Here is a 21,958-nt window from a genome sequence, read left to right as displayed (position 1 = left end):
AAGGTTTAAATAAGGTTTGCAATCCACATAAAATCTTAACAAAATTAAATGTTTTCTCATGTTCAGCAATAATACAATGAAATTAAATTCTATAATTATTTTTGAGAAACTTTTAATTCCCATCTCTTCATTTCCTATGTTTTATTTAGAAGAATGTGCTATTGTTTTCTATTTTCCTTCAGTAGAATTAGGATAGCACCTTCCAAAATTGATTTTTCCTCTGAAAGAAATCTTCAGTATTATATTTTGTGGAACAAATTCTTCATATCTTTGTATTATAACTATTATATCCTACTTCTCTTTTTAACTGTCTTCCTTACCTAAAATGAAGTATTAAAATTAGAATCTTAATCACACCTATTACTACACCTGATCATTTAGATATAAAAAACTTTTATGGGGATCCCCTAGTGGCGCAGTGGTTGAGTCCGCCTGCCGATGCAGGGGACACGGGTTCGTGCCCCGGTCTGGGAAGATCCCACATGCCGCAGAGCGGCTGGGCCCGTGAGCCACGGCCACTGAGCCTGCGTGTCCGGAGCCTGTGCGTCCGGAGCCTGTGCTCCGCAACGGGAGAGGCCACAGCAGTGAGAGACCCGCGTACCGCAAAAAAAACCTTTTATACCTTAAAATGAGAGCCAGTGTAATTAAAACAAAAGGATCCTCAGTGGGAAACTTCATATTAAGTACAAGAAGTGTCTTTTGAGCCAATTCGAAAGACAGTTCTTTATAATTAAAGGTCTTTCATCTTCTAATTTTAAATTCATATCTCTTTCTCTTTCCTTACTTCAGGAAGAAACTTCTTATAATTGTGGCCTTTACAAGGAAGATGAAATGTGACATAATCTACAGAGTCAAGTGGATCACAGCTGTAGCTGGTGCAACACCATGAAGAATAGCAAATACTGATAGACTCAATCAGTTCTCCTGATTGTCTAAGAACTGTCTGCTGCTGGCCCACAATAATATAACAAAGTTTCTCAAGAATGTAAATCAACTACATCATTAACCACGATTAAACTTAGTAAAGGCTTTCTCAGGACTACATTAACTTGTGTTATCCACAAAGTTTGTGGATTAACACTTTGAGAATTATTGATATAAATTACACTTTCTTTGCTCTGATTACAAGCAGTTTCAACAGTACAGAGAAGGTTATCGTTTTTATTTATTTATTTATTTATTGGTGTAATAAGCAATATTTGTCAGTCAGGATCCCAGCTGGAAACTCATGACTTAAAATGAGCAACAAGAGATAGGTGCTCTGGAGGGCTATCAACAGGAGCAACTATTGCTAAAAAACTTGCCTTGAGAATTCAAGGGAAGGAAGATCTTCTCTTCCTGGTGAGTACTAGAGTTACAGAAAAGGGCCACAAAAACTGGAGTTGTGGCTGGAAGGAAAGTAAAGAAACCACTGACAACAGCAAACCAGCAGGCAAGAGGTAGGGAAATAAATGTGTTTAATGTTCTCTACTACGCTGCAGGAAAATTTGGGGGATCATAGGTGATTAACTGTATCTCAATTATAAAACATATCTGCCAAAAATAGACAGCTAACTGAATTCTTCAGTCAATAGTTTTAAAGAATGTATATGGCAGATGAATGTGGGGTTTGATATAAATATTATTTCAACATCTTAGTAAGTATAGCAGACACTACCAATTATCCCCCAACATTCATTCCTCCTTTTGAAAATGGAAACATCATGTTTTAACTGGGCAAACTGCAACACACATAGTCTTTAGATTTCTGGACTCCCTTGCTAAAAGGTGTTTCCCTGTGATTAAATTCTGTCCAGCTGAATGTGAACTGAAGCAATATGTATAACTTTAGTTTGATGTCCTTAAAAAACAAACAAACAAAAGCCTGCTTTCCAGTTTCCCTTTTTACCTTATTATGGCCTGGAATGTGAGTGTGGAGGTGGGGAGCCAGCTCTGAACATGTAGACAAGAAAAACACACCTAGAAGACTGTGGAACAAGACTGAAGGGCCTCTGTTCCTGGTGGGCCTCCCAGAGCAAAAGACCTACCAATTTGTGTGTGTCTATATGAGAGCAGGTATGGGCGAGAGCATGAGGAGATATAACTTTTATCTTGTTTAAGCCACCATTATCTGGAGTATGTTAAAGCAGCCAAACAAACAGAAAAACATAGTTTCCAAAAATCAGAATGCCTATTCGTAAAAGCACATAATTGTGAACACCATAAGAGAAATTAGGAGGCAACATCAAATAGTTAAAAGCTTGAGTTCCGGGATCACACAACAAGAATGTGGAAGTGGGATCTGCCACTTATCAGCTGTGTTGAATTTGTTTAATGACAACCTCTTGAAAATTCAGTTTCCCCCTCTGGTAAATGTGGGGGAAAAAACCCCCCAAAACAAAAACCTCCCCCCAAAGAATTTTTATGAAAATTAGATAATATATGTGAAGTTCTAATCACAATGACTGACACATAAAGGACATTCAATAAAACTGGCTATTATTATTTTATGAATAATATCAAGTGTCATGAACCAAGTATTTTGATTAACCAATTATTATTTATTATGCTGAGTGACACTGGATCTGTCTATTCAGTATTGCTAACATGGAATTGCTGTAGATGTTCCAAGAAATACGGATCTTTTGATCTTCTCCAGAAGACACTAAGATGGAATTTAAAAAAGAAAGAAAGGAAGCTAGGTAGGCTAGAAGGAAAGAAGAAACATAACTCATAGCGGCAGAGAATTATCTTAGGATGTATCTTAAGAGGTAATCTGGGAGGCACAGCACAAGGCAAGAGTTAACTACATAAGCTTACGACATCAGACAGTGACATGAGATAAGAGGAAGCTTAAAACCTGGGTGCTTTCTGCTAACAAAACTCCTAAATGCAGTTTTGTGATCATAATGATTGAGAACACTATCCGTGTAAACCATAACTGGCTGGTTAGATTCAGGGAGGAAGGGTAATTACTTTGAAGCTCTGCAAAAGGCAGGGGAACCCAAAGAAGTGGTGATGGGAAGTGTTTGTACACTGTGTGTGAGATTCTGAAAATCCATCTAGATTCCAGAAATCATTCTGGCTATTTGCTGCTCACTGCATTGGACCTTCTTGCCTAGAATTTTCGGCTGCGTTAGATAGGCTATAGTAGATGAGAGTCAATTAAAGAATGATGGAATTCAGACATAAACATACCAGAGCCAGTGAAGCCCGTATTAGGACCAAGGATATGAGGTCCAGACAAGAAGACCATTAAGCCTATAAAGAAATCAGTTATCATATATGTTAATGTTTTACATAGTCTTCATATTTAAGACTTATTTGCCTCCTTTTCTGAGAATTTCTTTTAACGCTTAAGAATAAAATAAAGTGAGAAAAAGATTCAGATGATAAAATCAGACTATTTACAATAGCCAGGACATGGAAGCAACCTAAATGCCTATTGACAGATGAATGGATAAAGAAGATGTGGTACATACATACAAAGGAATATTACTCAGCCATAAAAAGGAGCAAAATTGGGTCATTTGTAGAGATGTGGATGGACCTAGAGTCTGTCATACAGAGTGAAGCAAGTCAGAAAGAGAAAAACAAATATCATATATTAATGCATATACGTGGAATCTAGAAAAATGGTACAGGTGAACCTATTTGCAGGGCAGGAATAGAGATGCAGACGTAGAAAACAGATGTGTGGACATGGAGTGGGGGAAGGGGGAGTGGAATGAATTGGGAGATTGGGATTGACATATATACACTACCATGTGTAAAACAGATGGATAGTGGGAACCTGCTGTATAGCACAGGAAGCTCAGCTTGGTGCTCTGGGGTGACCTAGATGGGTGGGATGGGAGCGAGGTCCAAGAGGGAGGGAATATATGTATACATATAGCTGATTCACTTCGTTGTACAGTAGAAACTAACACAACATTGTAAAGCAACTATACCTCAATAAAAAAAAATTAAAAATAATTAAAAAAAAAGAATTTCATAACTGAATGAACCCTTAGAAAACATACAGAATCCTGCTTTATTCTCCCTCCACATTGGTCTCTATTTTACAGATACAGAGACTGAGGCTGAGAGATGGTACGTGGCTGGTTTGTCACCCAATTAGTCAATTATAGAGCCAAGGCCAATATCAATACCTGTCTGCTACTTTTTGACTATGCACTCAGTATTTTGTATTTCAGTTGTTGAGCAACAATAAAAATACATTTTCAAAGGGATTGAATACCAGTTTTTATATCCCAGACTTTCTACATTTTTCAAGAAGAAGATTAAAAAGGCAGTTAGAACTCTACAGCATCATTTGACAGATTCCCCTAGGTTCGCATATTTTGATAGCATGTGATTTTATTGCTATTAGTGTTTGTAGTAGCAGTGTAAGGCTACTTAGCTACCCTGTGCATTTTGAAGCTGAGGCCATTGAAAATGCTTACTGAAAGAATTGGTAATGGCAATTACATAAATATTTAAAGTAATAAAGCCAGGGAATACAACGTTTTATTTCTGTAATGAAAATCATTGGAAGATAGTATTGAGATCCTCTGTGGTGATTTTATGAAGAAGCATGATGAATTCTCTCTGCAATAGAACTGGCTTTAGTCTGGGAAATTTCTAGATGGGGGACAGTCATGTTTACAAGGCTTGGAAGGGAAGAAGAAAACAGGTCCTAATAACCTTAATCTATATCCTGTGGGAGGCATTCCTACATGTTGCAATAAATCCAAGAAGATTCAAAGAAGTTTTAGTCAGCTTGAAAGGAGAGATGTTGAATGAGACATACCCTGAAGGTAGTTCACCTCAATCTTACACGCATTAAAAACAGACCAGAGTGTTGAGTGTCCCACTGTGTTTGGAAAGCAGCAAAGGGAAATTATTAATGTGTGAGTGTTCTCAGTCCTCCTTCTTTCCTATTAGCTAAAGTAATTTATTCATTGCCTTCTGAACTTCCCTTTCTTCCCTACCATATGCAAATAATTCTAACTTGAAGGGTGTGCGATTATATTAACACAAAGGGTGAAAAAGAAAATTCTTTCCCCTCCTCTTTCTCTTCATTTTTATTTTCTCTTTCTCCTTTCATGCCCTTCCATTTTCTTCTCTCCCTGAACAATACCTCTTAAGCCCCTGGGTAGGGCCAACCAAGATAGGTGAGCACAGGGATCAGAGAGGAAAGTTAGAGCCTGAACAAGTAAGGATGGCACTCACACAGAGATAGAGCCTCGAGCGTTGTTTTAAAGTTCAAGGAGGGAAAAGCAGGCATCATGTAGAAGAGCTGTCTGGCTCAGAGCATTGAATCTCAAGCAGAGCATGGAGGGTGCTGATGCAGAGGTGAGGATGGCCTAGGACAGAGGTTCAAAGTACATGCAGGATGAAGGAATATCCATGTAGGAAGTGAGAGCAGTGGTAACAGCGCAGCCCAGTGATAGTGAAAAGGATATATCCATGAAAGAGGATGTGGCAGCACCCATGGGAGATTGCCTACATACAGGAGATTTGATGAAATAAGTAAATATAATAAGGATAGTGGAAGCCCCATTTCTCACTGTCAGAGAAGGGATGTACATATACAGAAAGAAAGAAAACTATAATGAAACCAATGATTTTTATATTAAAATTGGAAATGTTAGGATTAACTCATGATTTTCAATAGATTAGATAGAAACATAGATACATAGATATTGAGATTAAATGTTAGTATATATATATATTTATAAATGTTAGTGTGTGTGTATACACACACACAGACACACACACACACACACACACACATATATATATATATATACATATATATATACACACTTCATAGTTCCATGTCCCCAGAAGGACTCAGAGCACTGACCACTCAATAGCTCAAAATAAATGAACACTCCTATCTTGGTGTCTTTGTTTCTAAATACTATTCTCTACTCAAAGGAATGAGTGCTTTACGGCTCTTGGGGGAAATGGCTGAGTCCAGGGTTGAGGCAGACAAGCTTAGAATATCGTTTTGAACCATAAAAGAAGTCCTCAAAGGATGATAAGGATATGGACACAGGATCTTGTGTGAAGGAACTTTCACTGGCATTAGCCAAATGCAAAAATACATAAGTGATATTGAATAAAGTGTGACACTATGAGTCCTAATTGAAATAAATAAATAAATAGCAAGTTTGATGCGTTATATTTCCACAATCCCAAGCACTTCGTTACAAAATACTTATCTACAGTGAAGCAAAGTAGAATAAAATACTATTAATCTTAATTAAATTATCAATGTGAATATCATCGGTTATGAGACAAATTAAAATTGGGTGTTGATGGGATCCAAGGTGAAGAATACATCATCTTTTCAATGATATTTTTACTAAAGATGTGTAACCTGAATGTGATCACAGGAAAACCTCAAATAAAACCAAATTAACAAACATTTTAGATTGACTGATGTGGCATGATGCTGACCACTTAATCTGAAATGGTTCTATGAAGGAAAATAAAAGTTTTTTGTATTGAACTTCTAATGTTTCTGTGAGTTTTAGATTGTTTCAAAATAAAATAAAATTGCTTTAACAATAAAAATGCAGAACTGAATAAGTGAAGATGAGGAATTTACATATGTTAGAAAAATATAATTTTAAGTAAAAGATGAACAGAGGAAGAAGGAAAGGTAGGTAGTTAAGAGAAATTTTAACAGTAATACTCACTGTGATTTAGAAACAATTTTTGGTTGGAGGACAAAATTAAAAAACATTGTTTTTGGTCTTCAATCATCATTTATACAGAGAATATTGAGAATAATAACTGAGAAATGAATTTTCATATATTAAGAATACATTCCTCTCTTTTGGAGAATTTTCAAGGGTATGAGCAAATATCACAAATACTTTTCTTAATATATTTCTTGTGTACCAACCACATAAAGAAAGTAGATCCAAGTGGAAGCTCTCTAAGATTCTCTCTAGTTCTATTAGTTCTTTACTTATTTTATTATGAAGGGAATTGAAATTCTACCACAGTTGGATTCTGAATATTTTGATTTGCATCTGCTTGTAAAACATTTTATATGTATATAATATTTAATAATATATAATAATAGTATATATTCCTAGATACTGCAACAGAAAGCAATCTTGATAAACGTGCTTTCACACCTGAATAAAAATGTGTCCTAAACAAGATGTTAATGTATATGTTTTATTTACTCATTTTTTGTTTTCATTTGTGTTTTGTATGTTGCTAACAAAATTTTTCTTGTTGAAAGAATGCTAATAATGTTTAAATGTATGTTTGGTTAATCAGTTTCAATATGGAGTTAAATTTAGGCATAAATTTACAAAAATATTGAACATATAAAATGTTCAAGAAAACATCTATTAAAATTTTGACTGTAGGAAAATTATAGATAATGGATGGGTAGATAGAATGATATAGATATACATATCCATATACTAGGTCTATGTATAGCTAGACCTATATCTGGATATCCATATAATGGTGCATGAAGTATAATATTCTTATTCTCAAAGGGTGGCAAAAAAGAAGGAACTAAATCTAAAGTCAATAACTTACATGCAACTGTACTACAAGTATTTTGCAGAGTCCACTGTTTCTACACACAGCTAATTTTCACACCCCTCAGGACAGAAATTGATGAACTCCATTTCAGGAGAAATAGTAGTAGGAAGATGAATGAACTTCCCAGCTACCTGTGGCTTTAGTAGTCCATGGCAGTTTTGAATTACTAGATACTCTTAGGACTGCATGGCATTAGATTGATAAGGACAGTATAAAGTCAGCTCCAAAGACACTGATTAAAGCTAACAAAATGGATAAAAGAGTGCCCAAATATATTTAAAGAGCAAAATAATCTTGAAAAAAAATATGAAGTTCCTTAATAGTTAGAAATTTCTATCTCATTTTAAAGTTAGAATTCAAATCAGCAAAGTAAGATCTTATACAATAACTCAAAAACAGAAAATTTGGGGGATAATATATTAGAAAAAAATTAAATATAAATCAATCAGCACCTCTGCAGGAAGAATTCACGAAGCACTTACAATTATCCCTGAGCTTTTAAAGCAAGGTATAAATTACAAGAACACTGAAAAAGTAGAGGTTAACATGGGAGAGGACTGGAGTTAAAAGAAACATTTTCCTGTCATCTTGCCTCCTCACACTGAGAAGCCAAAAATTGGAACTGAGTCAAGGATGGTAGCAGAGAAATGTGTTCTAAAGAAGCCTCTTCAACACCTCTCCTGATATATTTTCCCCAATGTCTATATTTTACAAAAACAATATTCATAGCATTGCTTATCCACTGTAGAACAAGCTTATGTTCCTTCTTCCTTGAAGCTGTTATTGATGGGATGTCTGGTGACACTGAGCTGTCCTAAGGGTGGTCTCTTCTATAGATGAATTGGTGAATCCATTATGGTTCTTGAACCTATACTGTTTATCCAGGGTCATTTGTGACAATGATAACCACCTTAAAGAAATCTAACAGGCATATAAACCCACCATTTTTCCCTACACCAAACCTAAATAGGAGTGTATGATAGCTCATTGGGGGCAAATTATTTTCTCCTAACTCCCTAATATTTTAGATTCCATTTGTTACTGAATATTAATATGCCAGTTGGCCAGAGTAGATGAAAAAGAGTTATCCTCCAGTGTTCACTGTTCATAGGCTAGTTAGAACATATCTTACAGGCAATAAACTTTATGTAACCAAATAGAATTCTGGGGGGAATATGGTAACCATATTTTAAAGCTTCACTATGGGGCTTCCCTGGTGGCGCAGTGGTTGAGAGTCCGCCTGCCAATGCAGGGGACACGGGTTCGTGCCCCGGTCCGGGAAGATCCCACATGCCGCGGAGCGGCTGGGCCCGTGAGCCATGGCCGCTGAGCCTGCGCGTCCGGAGCCTGTGCTCCGCAACGAGAGAGGCCACAGCAGTGAGAGGCCCGCGTACCGAAAAAAAAAAAAAAAAAAAAAAAAAAGCTTCACTATGTATTCTTTTGTAGATATAAAGAGGTTCCTATTAGAGCAATTATTTATTTTGAGACATAAACACTGAAAAAATAATAGTTACATGGACAAAGAACTAAAAGCAAATGGCATGAAATGAATAAAGAACAAAATGTAAGCTGACTTGGATGGAAATATTGTCTGAACCATGAGAGCTATTAAGGAAGTTAGCCTTTATTTTTGAATGAATTGATTAAAATCATAATCAGTTTTTCACTTGAGGCAGTAAAAGAGAATGAGACTTTGAAATGATGCTGCATATGAAATAGCCTTAGGGTCTGCAGTGCTGATGGAGTAAATGCACCATATGTAACATAATTGTCTTTCCAAATATTAGGGATATAAAAAGTCTTGATAAATATTAAGTTCTAAAATGTACCTGTGGGATCACAACTTCTGTAATCAAAATTTTGGAAGCAAATGATCAGAGATTTAATTTATGTGCAAGGAAATTATCTTAATACTTTATGCATTTAATGGGATCTAATAGGCTTTCCTTTTTCCAAACCAATTTGACTTGCATTATCCCATCTAATAATCACTGAAACTTTGTGTATCCATCCAGGATGAATTTGTTGGCATCATTATCATCTTAATTACCTAGACTAAAAAATTTAAGCACAGAAAGATTATGCGATTTACCTGAAGTCACAAAAATGGTACAGTTCACGTCACAATCCTAAATCTGCCTTTTAGCTGTGCTCTTTTGCTGCTATATCATGCTGCTCTTTGCTCATTTGTTTGTTTAAGAAAATCTAATGAGATTGCCATGTTGTTTGAGTCAGGTAAAAGAGAAATTAGTTTCATTACTCTCTTGCTTTTGACCCTATTGTTTAGAAACATTTTTATTAATCAAAAGTAAATATGGCATTTCAAACATTTTTTAAATTGGGAACTATAACCTAAAAAAAACCCTGAGTAAAAACATAACATTATTAATGCATATTTTTCAAATATATTTCATATTACATCTTTATTAAAATTGACTTTAAGAATATTTATTAAAAAGTGATAGATGTGAAAATTTTAATCAAGAGTGTGAAAAAAAAACCAGGATTTACTTCCCATTCCTCCATCCTTTTCTCTGCTACTCTCTGGAGGTAACCAGAGTTATTCACTTCTGTGAAGTTTTCTAAAAAATTTATGTACATGTAAACATATACAGAAATATTCACTGATACACACTTTTATGTCTATATAACACCAGTTATTATATAGATAGTTTTATATCATGCATACTTTGTCACTTTGGTTTTGCTTAACTCAGTACAGGACATTTTTTTATTATGTAATTTTTATACTTGGCTTCTAGAACACTCTTTCTTTAGTTTTTCTTCAACCTCATCAGGTTTTCCATTTCAGATCATTTTATCGATTTCTTCCTAGCCTATAAATTTTGGAGTAAATATTGAGTCAATTCTGGGTTCAAGTTCTTATGTCACTTCTCTCCTTGATCTAAATTCATTCTGTAGGTGATGTCATTCAGTTTCTTGCCCTTAAATGTCATTTGTAGAATGATTTCTCCCAAATTAATGTCTCCAGACCTGATATGTCCACCGAATTCTAGATTGACAAATACCACGAATTGGACTCTCCCCTTTGATACCTAAATGGACTCTCTAACTGAACATACCAAAACAGAATTCTTGATTCCCACTCTCAAACCTGGTCATATGGGAATTCACACCATCTAATAAACAACAATTCTAATCTTCTAGTAGTTCAAACCAAAAAAACCTTGGTAACACCCTTAACTTCTCCCTTTCTCACTCCTCATAGCCAATTCATTAGTGAATTCTTTCTGTTTTATTTTCAAAATATACCTAGGATTTGACATCTTCTAACTATCTTCAGTTTTCTATCTTTGGTCCAAGGAAATGTCATATTCCTCACAACCATTAGGTGGTAGATTTCTAAGTGGTTTTCCTAATTCCCCCCTGGATTATTACAAAAATTGTTTTTAGGCAGAGCACTGTCACCTAATTTCAAACTCATTATCTCATGGAGAGTAAGAAACGTTAAGCCACAGTGAAGATTTAGCTTTCTCTACCTCCGGTGGGCTTTACTGAAGACAGGAGTGATGTTAAGATGAGGAAGGATGGAGATCTCATAAGCAAATTTCAAGGTCCTCCTGTGCCTATGGTTAAGCTTGACTGTTTACTAAGAAGTATCTCCTAATTGCCAAGATATTAGCAGCAAAATTTGTAAGAAGCATAATCTCCTTCCTGGAACATTTAAGGAAGAATCATTCTAGTTTTGTAATTACAGATTAATTAGACAGTCTCTAGTGTGAAGTTTGAGAACATAAAGCAATCCATTTGCTTCTTCTGTGCAGTCTTTGAAGTTAACTGAGTAAATGTCTGCACATGATGTTCCTATTAGGAATAATCTCCAGTAGGCTCCACTGCAGTAATCTTCAAAGTATTTGTGCCCCAGCTCTAAGTTTTCTTTAATTATAGAGTACTTTGCAGGTTATAGAACTTTTTCACATTCTTTATCATACCTCAGTTTACTTATTTGTTCTTTCAATTATATTCATGTATTGATTGCTTGGGATCTCTGGGAAACTTTGCTTGTTCATTGAGATAAATTACAAATGAGGCCCATACAGTCCCTCTCTTCACTGAGCTCAGATTTTCACTTGCTTAATTAACCTTTACTTTCCCCACACTATACAACTCCTGAATCAACTACTTTTTAAAATGTGTTTCGTACTTTCTTCCCTGTCTGATTTTCCTGTTAATATTTTCTGTTTAGAATATCTTTCCCGGGAATTCCCTGGGGGTCCAGTGGTTAGGCCTCTGCTTTCACTGCCGGCTGATCCCTGATTGGGGAACTAAGATCCACAAGCCATGCAGCAGAGCCAAGAAAAGAAAAAGAATATCTTTCCCAATCCTTGCATGCCAAAGTCTTACCTGTCCTCAAGGGTAAAGATCAGCCTGCTTTCAGAATTCGCTTTTGGTTTCCTTAGCTGCAAATATGCTCTCAAGTAGGGCAAATATATACACCTCTCTTTTGACACTTTACTTTTTCTACTTTGTACAATGATGGAAAGAGTTTACTGACAACTTGCTTACTATATAGTGTGCATCTTAGAAACAGGAAATTTACCTTATTTATCTTTGTACCTCATTAACCCTAGCCTGCTGGTGCCTGAGACTGTATTATTCAATTAGTGAATGCTGAAAAAAAATTCTTGAAATATGTATCTTATTTAATATTTGATGGCATATGAGTATATGATGAAAACAGGAGAAATAAAATCTAGGAACACTGTACACACAGAATGAAATATCACCTTATTCACTCACTTGACATTATTATTTGTTTGATCTTGAAATTATAATTTTTCTTACAAGAAAAATATTTTTTTAATGATTTGGGGTTTTTTTTCCTGCATAGAAAAATGTGGAAGTCATGGAGAAGGAATTTGTCTGTATATGGTGGTATTCTCTATGCCTTCCTTCTTTGTTTGTTTGTTTTTATAATTTTTAAAATTGGGTACAATTCACACAATATAAAATTAACCATTTTGAACTAAGCAATTCAGTGACATTTAGTACATTCATAGTGTAGTGTAACCAATACTTCTATACAGTATAGATCCAAAACATTTTCACCACTTTAAAAAAAACGAGTACATAAGCAGTTACTAACCACTTCCCTCTTCTTCCAGTCCCTGGCAATCACCAATCTCCCTTCTGTGGCTATGAATTTATCTATTCTGGATATATCATATAAATAAAATCTCACAAAATGCAAACTTTTTTGTCTGGCTTATTTCACTTTTTGCCTAATGTTTACAAGGATAATGCATGCTATAGTATGCAATAGCACTTAATCTCTTTTTATGGCTGTGTAATATTCCACTTTATTTATATACCACAGTTTATTTATCCATTGGCCTGATAATGGACGTTTGGGTTGTTTCCACCTTTTGGTTATGGTGAATAATGCTGCTATGAACATTTGTGTACAAGAATTTGTTTGAGTGCCTGTTTTTCTTTATAGTATATATGTAGGAGTTGAATTGCTGAGCCATATGCCATCTATGTTTAATTTGTGAGGAACTGCTATGGTATGCATGTTTGTGTCCCCCCCAAAATTCATATGTTGAAACCTACCCACCAGCTATTAGAAATTAGATCCATTGGGAGGTGGCTAGGTTATAAGGACTGAGCCCTGAAAAATGGAATTAGTGCTCTTATAAAGGAGGACCGAGAGAGCTCTCTTAGCTCTTCTGCCACGTGAGATCTGGCTCTCACCAGACACCGAATCTGCCAATGCTTTGATCTTGGACTTCTCAGCCTCATGAACTGTAAGAAATAAATGTTTGTTGTTTATAAGCCACCCAGTCTATGGAAGTTTTGTTATAGCAGCCCAAATGGACTAAGACAGGAACCTGGAACATATTTTCCATAGTAGTTCAATCATTTTACAATTAGCAATGTATAAAGGTACCAGTTTCTGCACATCCTCACAAACACTTGTTATTTTCCAATTTAAAATATTTTAATTAATTAATGTTTCCATTCTAATGTATATGAAGTTGTATCCCAATGTAGTTTTTATTTGCCTTTCTTTAACGGATAATGGTGTTGGAAGATTGAATGAGCTGAGAGGATGTGTCATTTCCATGCTATTTTAATGAAGATAGGAGTATGGAATTTAAGTGCAATTAATAGGGACACAGTAAACACTTTAGGTTTTCCACCGCAAGTCCAGAAGAGATGCACATTATGTATATATAAACCTTGAACTAAGAGAAAAACTAAATTGAAACAGGTCTATCCTAACAATGTATAAATCTAAGCCTCCAGTATTTAGTAAGTTAATTAATTAATTTAATTGCCTCCAAGGATAAAAGTCAACACCATTCAGAGAAAGATTAACTAGACCTTCTACAATGTATCCTCCATAATGTTCAACATAAAATACACTGAGCATGCAAGAAAATAGATGTGGCCCATATGTGAATAAGCAGGAAATAGAAACAGAACCTGATTATCCTAGTTGTTACAGTTAGCAGGCAGGTTCTGATCTGCCCTTAATAGGGATAACCAGACATGTGAATTTGAAAATAGTTCCCAGGGAATTTTGGTTCACTGATATATTTAGCGACAGTTGCAACATCTAAAACTGCTAGTTTCTCACTTCACTATTCCAGGCTTCCATTTGGAACTCTACATGGTCTCTGATATACTCTCTAAGCAGTTTCTGAACTTCACCTTCAGGGTTCTGTTTACGATTTCTTTTTTGTCTGAGTGTCCACTTCAGTTCTCTTTTCTGAACCTACATTGAATGGTATGATCCCAGACTATACTCGCCTGTTTACAGAGGTCAAAGTCTTCAAGAGGGCCTCTGTTTTGTCCATGGTATAAAAAGGAGCTCTTCCAAATCTTTCTAACTTCCCAGTGAACCTCAGACAACATTTAATAAAAGGTCAACAAATGATGCAGCATAGAGATTTAGGACAAATCCATTGTTAAAAGAGAGGCCCCAAGAGAAATATGGCCAGAAGTTAAATCCTGCGACCAGAAAAATTTCTAGTGACTTTTGTGATCTCTTGAAATTTTGGTGGGGAAAAGGCAGAAGAAGATACCTGCTGACTTGATAAGCTGCTCAATTTCCTGCCATCATTCACTTATTCAGGATTTAATATACATGAAACATTGGTAGCTACTATAGTGATAAAAAGTAAATAGGAAATAAACACTATTTTCCAGAAGCTTATGGTAAAGAACACAGCACAAAAGATTCTATTTTTTAACTGCAATAATTAATCTAGTAGAGAGTGTTTGAGGCCATTTTAGTTCTCTCTTTTAGTTGTAAGGAACAGATAGTCACTTAGGCTTTTCACTTATGTGACTATTTTAGACACCAAAAGATAGGAGTCACAGTACAGCCAAACCCCATGGGAACTATAACTAACAAAACCTGACAAACCACCAGGAACTGAAGCAGAGAGAAATGGGGAGAGCAGATGAGACTGGGGCAGAGACAGGTCACGTGGTGTTGTCTAGGCCACAGTGAGGATTATCTATTATTCTGTATATGTTATATCTTATGTTTTATTTGGGGGATCTCTTGATCCCCAAACAAATTAGGTTATTTCCCTTTTGTGTCTAGTGTAAAACACAAAATCTAGTGTACAAGGTCTAGTGTAAGGTGGGCCCTACCTTTCCCCCACATCTCTGTGGATTGACTTTATATGCTTGTCTCTATGAATGGCAGCAAGGGAGCAAAGGGATTTCCTCTGTTGTTCAACATGCACCTCTTGCTCTATTAATCTCAAGGAAGATCACAGAGATCCAGAGGAGCAGATATATCTACAGGTATTCATTAATCAACACTTTCTTATTGAATCCTCTTATATAAAAGAAAAAGACAGTATAGTCACTCTCCTTGGAATATGATTGTTGTCGCTAGGATTGGCAGTAAACTTCCCAGCAATTACACTGGGTCCTGTACAGAGTCATAGAAATGTTGTACATTTGGTTAACTTTTGATATACCAATTAAAGGTAAAATATTAGAAAGTTAGTTCACCCAAAGCCAACCAACAAACTGGTGCCATCTTGTCCCACAAACAGCCCCAATTAAGTTGATCCTTTTATTTCCCTCTACTCTCTCAACCAAATAATTACGTTAAATTAGTCTATTTTGTATTCTTTTATTAAAGGCTAAAATTTCTTTCTCAAGAGTACCTTTTTCTTCCTCTTTCTCCAAGGTTAGCATTATCCAATTTTTTTTCTTATTTCTTTTTCCTCATTCTAAGAAAAATTAATATTTGTGTAGAGTTGCTACATTTCCTTCTGAATATATTTTCTTTTGAGTAAAGAGGTAAACTCTAAAATCAGGGATCCAGGTTTCCAGGGAGTCAGAGATTCTATAAAAATATCAAGTAAATAAATTGCGACTTAAACTATTTTCAAAAACAATAGGACACTTGTTTGGAGAGCAGTCAATTTCCACAAAATGAACAATAAATTACATCTATCAATTATTCTATCCAACCCGTTAATAGATAGTCTATAATTAATAGATACTTTACTATGCTATCACTTTAACAGAGATTCCAGTATAAATAATCCCCAGTCTAGGTGCTGGCAATATGAAGAAGAACACACTGTTGCAGCAGATTTACTTTACATTCTGCACATGTGTTATTTAATATTAACAAGAAAATAATTATACTATATAAAATGCATCTGTAATTATTCCTTTAAGTGTAAATTCATTTACAACCCTGTTAATGAGCCAGTTAGAGGCCAGTTATGTGTGAGATTGATTTTAACTAAAACAAAAAGCCTCATAGATGGGAGAAATCCATTGTAGAATGTGGTAATTAAAAGAGGATTAAATTAGAAGCTGGTTTCTCATATAAGTTTCAAGAAATGATTAATAATTGGACAAATGGATGGAAAGTGAGATGTCCTCCTACATGGGACAAAGATGAGAACTAATCATACTTTTCCCAGTGTCAAGGCCAATTTTCACCTTTGGTTATCTTATGCTATGAACTGAATTGTCCACCCAAAATTCATATGTTGAAGCCTTAACCTTTAATGTGATGCCATTTGGAGACAGGGCCTTTGGGAGGTAATTAGGTTTTGATGACATCATGAGAGTCTGGCCTATGATGGGATTAGTAGCTTTGTAAGAGAAACTAGGGAGTTTGTTTTTTTTCCTCCATGTGAGGACCCAGTGAGAAGTGGCATTCTGCAAACCAGGAAGAGATCCTTTACCAGAACCTACCCTTCTTGGCACTCTGATCTTAGACTTCAACCTCCAGAACAGTTAAGGAAAAAAAAAAAGTCTGTCATTTAAGCCACTCAGTCTATGGTATTTTGTTATGGCACCCTGGGCTAATACAATTTAGGTACGTAATCATGACTTTTCCCACAGAGCAGGACCAGCGTGTTTTAGTACCTACCCATACATTGTACAACAGGAGGCAATTTATTCATTTGATTTTTTACTTTGAGTGAAAGATTCAGAACCCTGGAAAAATCACCTTGTCTAATGAATAACCCATACCATATCTAATGTGTTGCTCTTTTACCCCTCACACGCATACACACACACACATATTTCTTCATTTAGAATGTCTTCTGGATGGGCTTCCCTGGTGGCGCAGTGGTTGAGAGTCCACCTGCCAATGCAGGAAACACGGGTTCATGCCCCAGTCCGGGAAGATCCCACATGCTGCGGGGCGGCTGGGTCCGTGATACATGGCTGCTGGGCCTGAGCGTCCGGAGCCTGTGCTCCGCAACGGGAGAGGCCACAGCAGTGAAAGGCCCGCGTACCGTTAAAAAAAAAAAAAAATTGGCATTTAATTTTGCCAGTGATTGGGGATCCAATTCTGAACAAGTTCAATCCCTGCCTTAAGGCACTCATGAAGTAGGTAAAACACACGCGTGTGCGCACACACACACCATAATTCCATAAGTCAGAAAAGAGGTAAAAATAATATACCATGGAAACTGAAAGGAAAGCAAATAATCTCAATTGCAGAGGCAAAGGACAGATTTCTAGAGAAGATAACCCCTATAATTAAAGATAAGTAAAAACTGGCCAAAAAGAGGGCATTCTAAATAATAAAAACAAAATATTGTGTATTCAAGTTTTAAAGTTACTAAGTCTGGAGATAGCAAAGCTGTTTTCTCGATTTGCTCCAGCGATCATGTCAGTTTCAGTTAAAAAAATCTTTCTAATATTCTACTGAATCCCTTCCTGATATCAAATGGTGCCATGATACAGTAGAATCATAGCCCTATAGTTAAGGTTCAGGAAAAGAATCAACCAGAATGCATATCAAAACCTTTACGCAAAAGACTGGCTAAAATGACTTGGATAATCTTCTCCTAAGTTGAAGGCTATACTCTTCCAAATAAAGGCAAAGTACTAAAAACAAACCGACTAAAAAACCCTCTAATTTTGGTCTTCATGATGATGACTATGACTAAGTCAGTTTATCTGCAGTGGTTAAGTGTGATGGCTCCAGAGACAGGCTGTCTGGTTTTGAAACCTAATTCTACTAACCTCTGACTAGCTCTGTGGCTACGATCAAGTTAATTAAAGCTACATGACTCAGTTTTCTTATCTGTAAAGTGTGGCATGAAAATTGCTTCTTATCACAGTAGCGAGGATTAAATAAGTTAAAACCTTAAGGTCTTTAGGAACTGTACTTGTTACATATTAAGTACTAAATAATTAACAATTATTATGAGGAGTGATATCAAATTATTTAATAACTGTTGTATTGTACTGGCTGAACTTCAACCTTTATCATTAATGTATTAATGATAATGATGGTGATTAATTATGATTAATGATAATGATTAATTAATTTATTAATGATAATGATGATGATGACAGTACTATTTACTCAATGACTTCTATTATCAGATACTGTTGGAACATATCTGACATTGAATTTTCCCATCATCAGAAGCAAAGAAAAGGACTTGGGTGCAAGTATTTTATTTGGGAGTTGATCAAGGAAGCACAAGTGATGGATAAGAGAAAGTGATACAAAGAAGGGAAAAGGGCCAATAGCATGTGTTAATGAGTGGTTACCATTCTAATCTTAGTCCTTCTCAGGACCCTCTGTGAAGCTTAGAACATCTAAAAGTGTTCCCAGCACCCATCCAGGATTTAGAGGCTGGGACATTTATCCATTGACTCCTACTCCACTGTGATTGAAAGTTGCTTTTGGGACCATTATACTTTCCTGCAGTTCTGCAATGCAAGAGATCAACATTTTGAATTGGACTCAACTTGAATTAACAACTGCTTATCCAATTTATCCAGAATGTCCAAGAAACAAATATTTAATCACAAGGTGGAGGAGTTATGTAAAGAGCATCTTGAGACTCAAGAAATTCCAAGGAAGAACTTTGACTAATCAGTTTGCACATGAAGCAGCTCCACAAAAGTAAAATATAGAGCAAGTGCCCCCAAAATGTTAGCTATTACTGGTATTAGGGAAGAGAACAGATATAGAAATAGTCATTCTTTAGCAGCGGCATATCTTTGTCCTAAACTGTATATAGCCAGCATAGTCCTTTGTCTCAAACAAATATTTGTCTAAAACTCTTTTAAAGAACTGGCCACTTTTGGCCTCATTTACCCCTCTCCCCATGTTTTAGTATTATCTTCTCTAATAGACTGTGAGCTCCTGGAACGGAAAAATGAGGTTTCTTTCACTATGACACCACAGAACTTAGCAAGTGCCTAGCATGCTATATTTAAGTCAGGACAAAAGAAGGAAGGGAAGAGCATAGAAAGCGAAAGAGAAATAGTATTTTAAAATAATGTCTTACATTTATTGAATGCTTTTTATATGTCAAGTACTTTATTTTCTAATTTCACCATATTAATCATTCTGTGTGAGTTTTATTAGCTCCATTTTATAGGTAAGACCATTGAGGTTTGAATAGGATAAATAAGGTGCTCAAGTTTTCACAGGTAGAAAATAGTAGAACCTGGACTTGAAATTGTGTCTATTTCCTCTGAAAAATCCAATGGTCATCCAAAATTTTATGCTGCCTCTGAAGAAGGGAAGGGGGAGGGAGAGGGAAAGAGAGATGGAAGGAAAGACAGAGCAGGGGGAGGGAGAGATTAAGGGATCAATTCTGAACTTGCCTAGGAGTCAAGGCAAAGTTTGCTCTTACTCAAAAAACTGTCACAGACTTAACTGATGATTTTTGCATATGAACTAAAAAGGTTTCAGAAGAAATCATGCAGAGATGAAAAGAATAGTTTCCTGAAACATCATTTTGGAGTTAGTTTAGAGGGTTTTCTGACTTGTTTTTGATTTCTATTTTTGATACAATTAAAATTACAATTACATGTTCATTCAATTAGGCTAGGACTGTGGCACTGGAGAGAAAACAAAAACAAAAACAAAACTAATCAACCATGGGATTAAAATAGAAATATTTTCAGATTTTTGTCTCTGATAGTTTACCTCCAGTATTATTTTGTTAAATTTCTCAATTTAGAACAAAGATTTAGATTTAGATTTAGAACAAACAGTTCCAAGTGCTCAAGTCATTTCCAGAGCTAAAACTGCCTGTTTCACATTTTTCCTGTCATACTATGATTTATTGTTTTAATTTTCAACACAAATTTTAGAGTTTTCAAGAAAGGATCTTCAACATGACCCACGTTTGGGATTTGTTTTGCTCCAAACCTCATTGTACCTTGAGGATATTTACTTTATCAAAGATATAAAGCAAAGCCACTGTTTTTCAGAGTGGAAAACAGTTTCAAATGTCATCCTAGGTTTAATACATCCATGATAACTGTGCCCACTATCTGAGATAATTTGGAGCGTTTGAGACCTTTACTTTCTAGAAATAGTTTCTACTTAAGAGTAAAATACTTGTAAAGTCTGGATATATTTGCAAATAATTCTTTTGGATATCAGATTCCCTTCACAATTAAGACAAGACATTAAGAAAAATTTTCCACTCATTCCCACAATCATTACTGCAGTAAAACCACTATATGAATTCTTATAGTGAGAGAAAGGAAAAACCAAGTAAAAAGAAAAGGCAGAGGAATAGAGAAGTATATAGGAAAGATGTAAAAATGGCTCTTTGAAGATAGTTTCACTCATTTAGAAGACAAGTCTCCCTAAGTGTTCACAAATACAGTTCTCTCCTTGACGTTACCCTAAATCTTTGCTTTGGAAAATGTGACAGAGAGAATCTGGATGACAGATTTCTCAGTAATTATGCTAACTATTTATATTTATTCATTTCATTAACTTTTACTGGGTGCTTACTAGAGGAAAGAAATTGAGGTAATATATACTCACAGTCTATGAGCCAGGTATTATATAATCTTGTATAAAAGAAGAGTTTAGACAGTCATGAAACTGGACTTCCCTGGTGGCGCAGTGGTTAAGAATCCACCTGCCAATGCAGGGGACATGGGTTCAAGCCCTAGTCCGTGAAGATCCCACAAGCTGCAGAGCAACTAAGCCTGTGCGCCACAACTACTGAAGCTCACACGCCTAGAGCCCGTGCTCTGCAACAAGAGAAGCCACCGCAACGAGAAGCCCGCGTAATACAATGAGGAGTAGCCCTTGCTCGCTGCAACTAGAGAAAACCCGTGTGCGGCAACAAAGATCCAACGCAGCCATAAATAAATAAATTAATCTTTAAAGAAGTCATGAAATTTTCTTAAAAGCATATACCGAGTAAACGATAGAGCATGTTCAGATATTTTCTTGTTATATGTTTACTTGTCTAACCCCACTTTCATAATTTGTTCATATAAAAGATGTTCAATGGATGTTTGCCTGTCAATTCAAAAGGATCTGCCTGTCTATAACAACAGTGACTGAGGAAGTCAACTATTGGCAATAAAGGTGCCATAAGTGAATCTGTTCTGCTAATAGTCTTTATGTACTTTCCAGACTTAGTAGTGTTCATAAAATAATATGGGAACTATGAAACCCTTAAACAACAGTTAACAGTTATTAACATTAAAAGTTTCTTAAAAACCTTACTGAGGTGGGTCAAGGGCAGGACAGTGAAGGAAGCAAAAAGGACTAAAAGCTTAAAATACAATACAAGAACTATGGACAAAATTTTTTCTGCTGTTGGTTTTATGGGGACTCAAGTGAATATGGCATAGTAAGTAAAAAAGGGAGTGTTTGGTGGTAATGGAGAAAAGGGTTATCTTTTGCTCTTTAACACTTGTTAAGAAATCGCTGTGCCCTAAAGCACAAACTATACAAGAAGTGACTTCCTAAGGGATTCTTTTAAAGGGATATATTGTTGAGACTTCACAGAAAGAAAAATATTCTAAATATCTCAGAGTTTGTATCAGGAAAAAAATTCAAAGCTAATATATAACATTAATATGGATTAAACTCATGTGCCATGTTTCTCTGTGATCTTAATTTCTTAATTATTTTCTTGTCAGGAACATTATAAGACTTTTAGTA

This window comes from Phocoena phocoena, chromosome 16, assembly GCF_963924675.1.
Source record: "Phocoena phocoena chromosome 16, mPhoPho1.1, whole genome shotgun sequence".
Taxonomy (NCBI): Eukaryota; Metazoa; Chordata; class Mammalia; order Artiodactyla; family Phocoenidae; genus Phocoena; species Phocoena phocoena.
Note: the sequence above shows the minus strand (reverse complement) of the source record.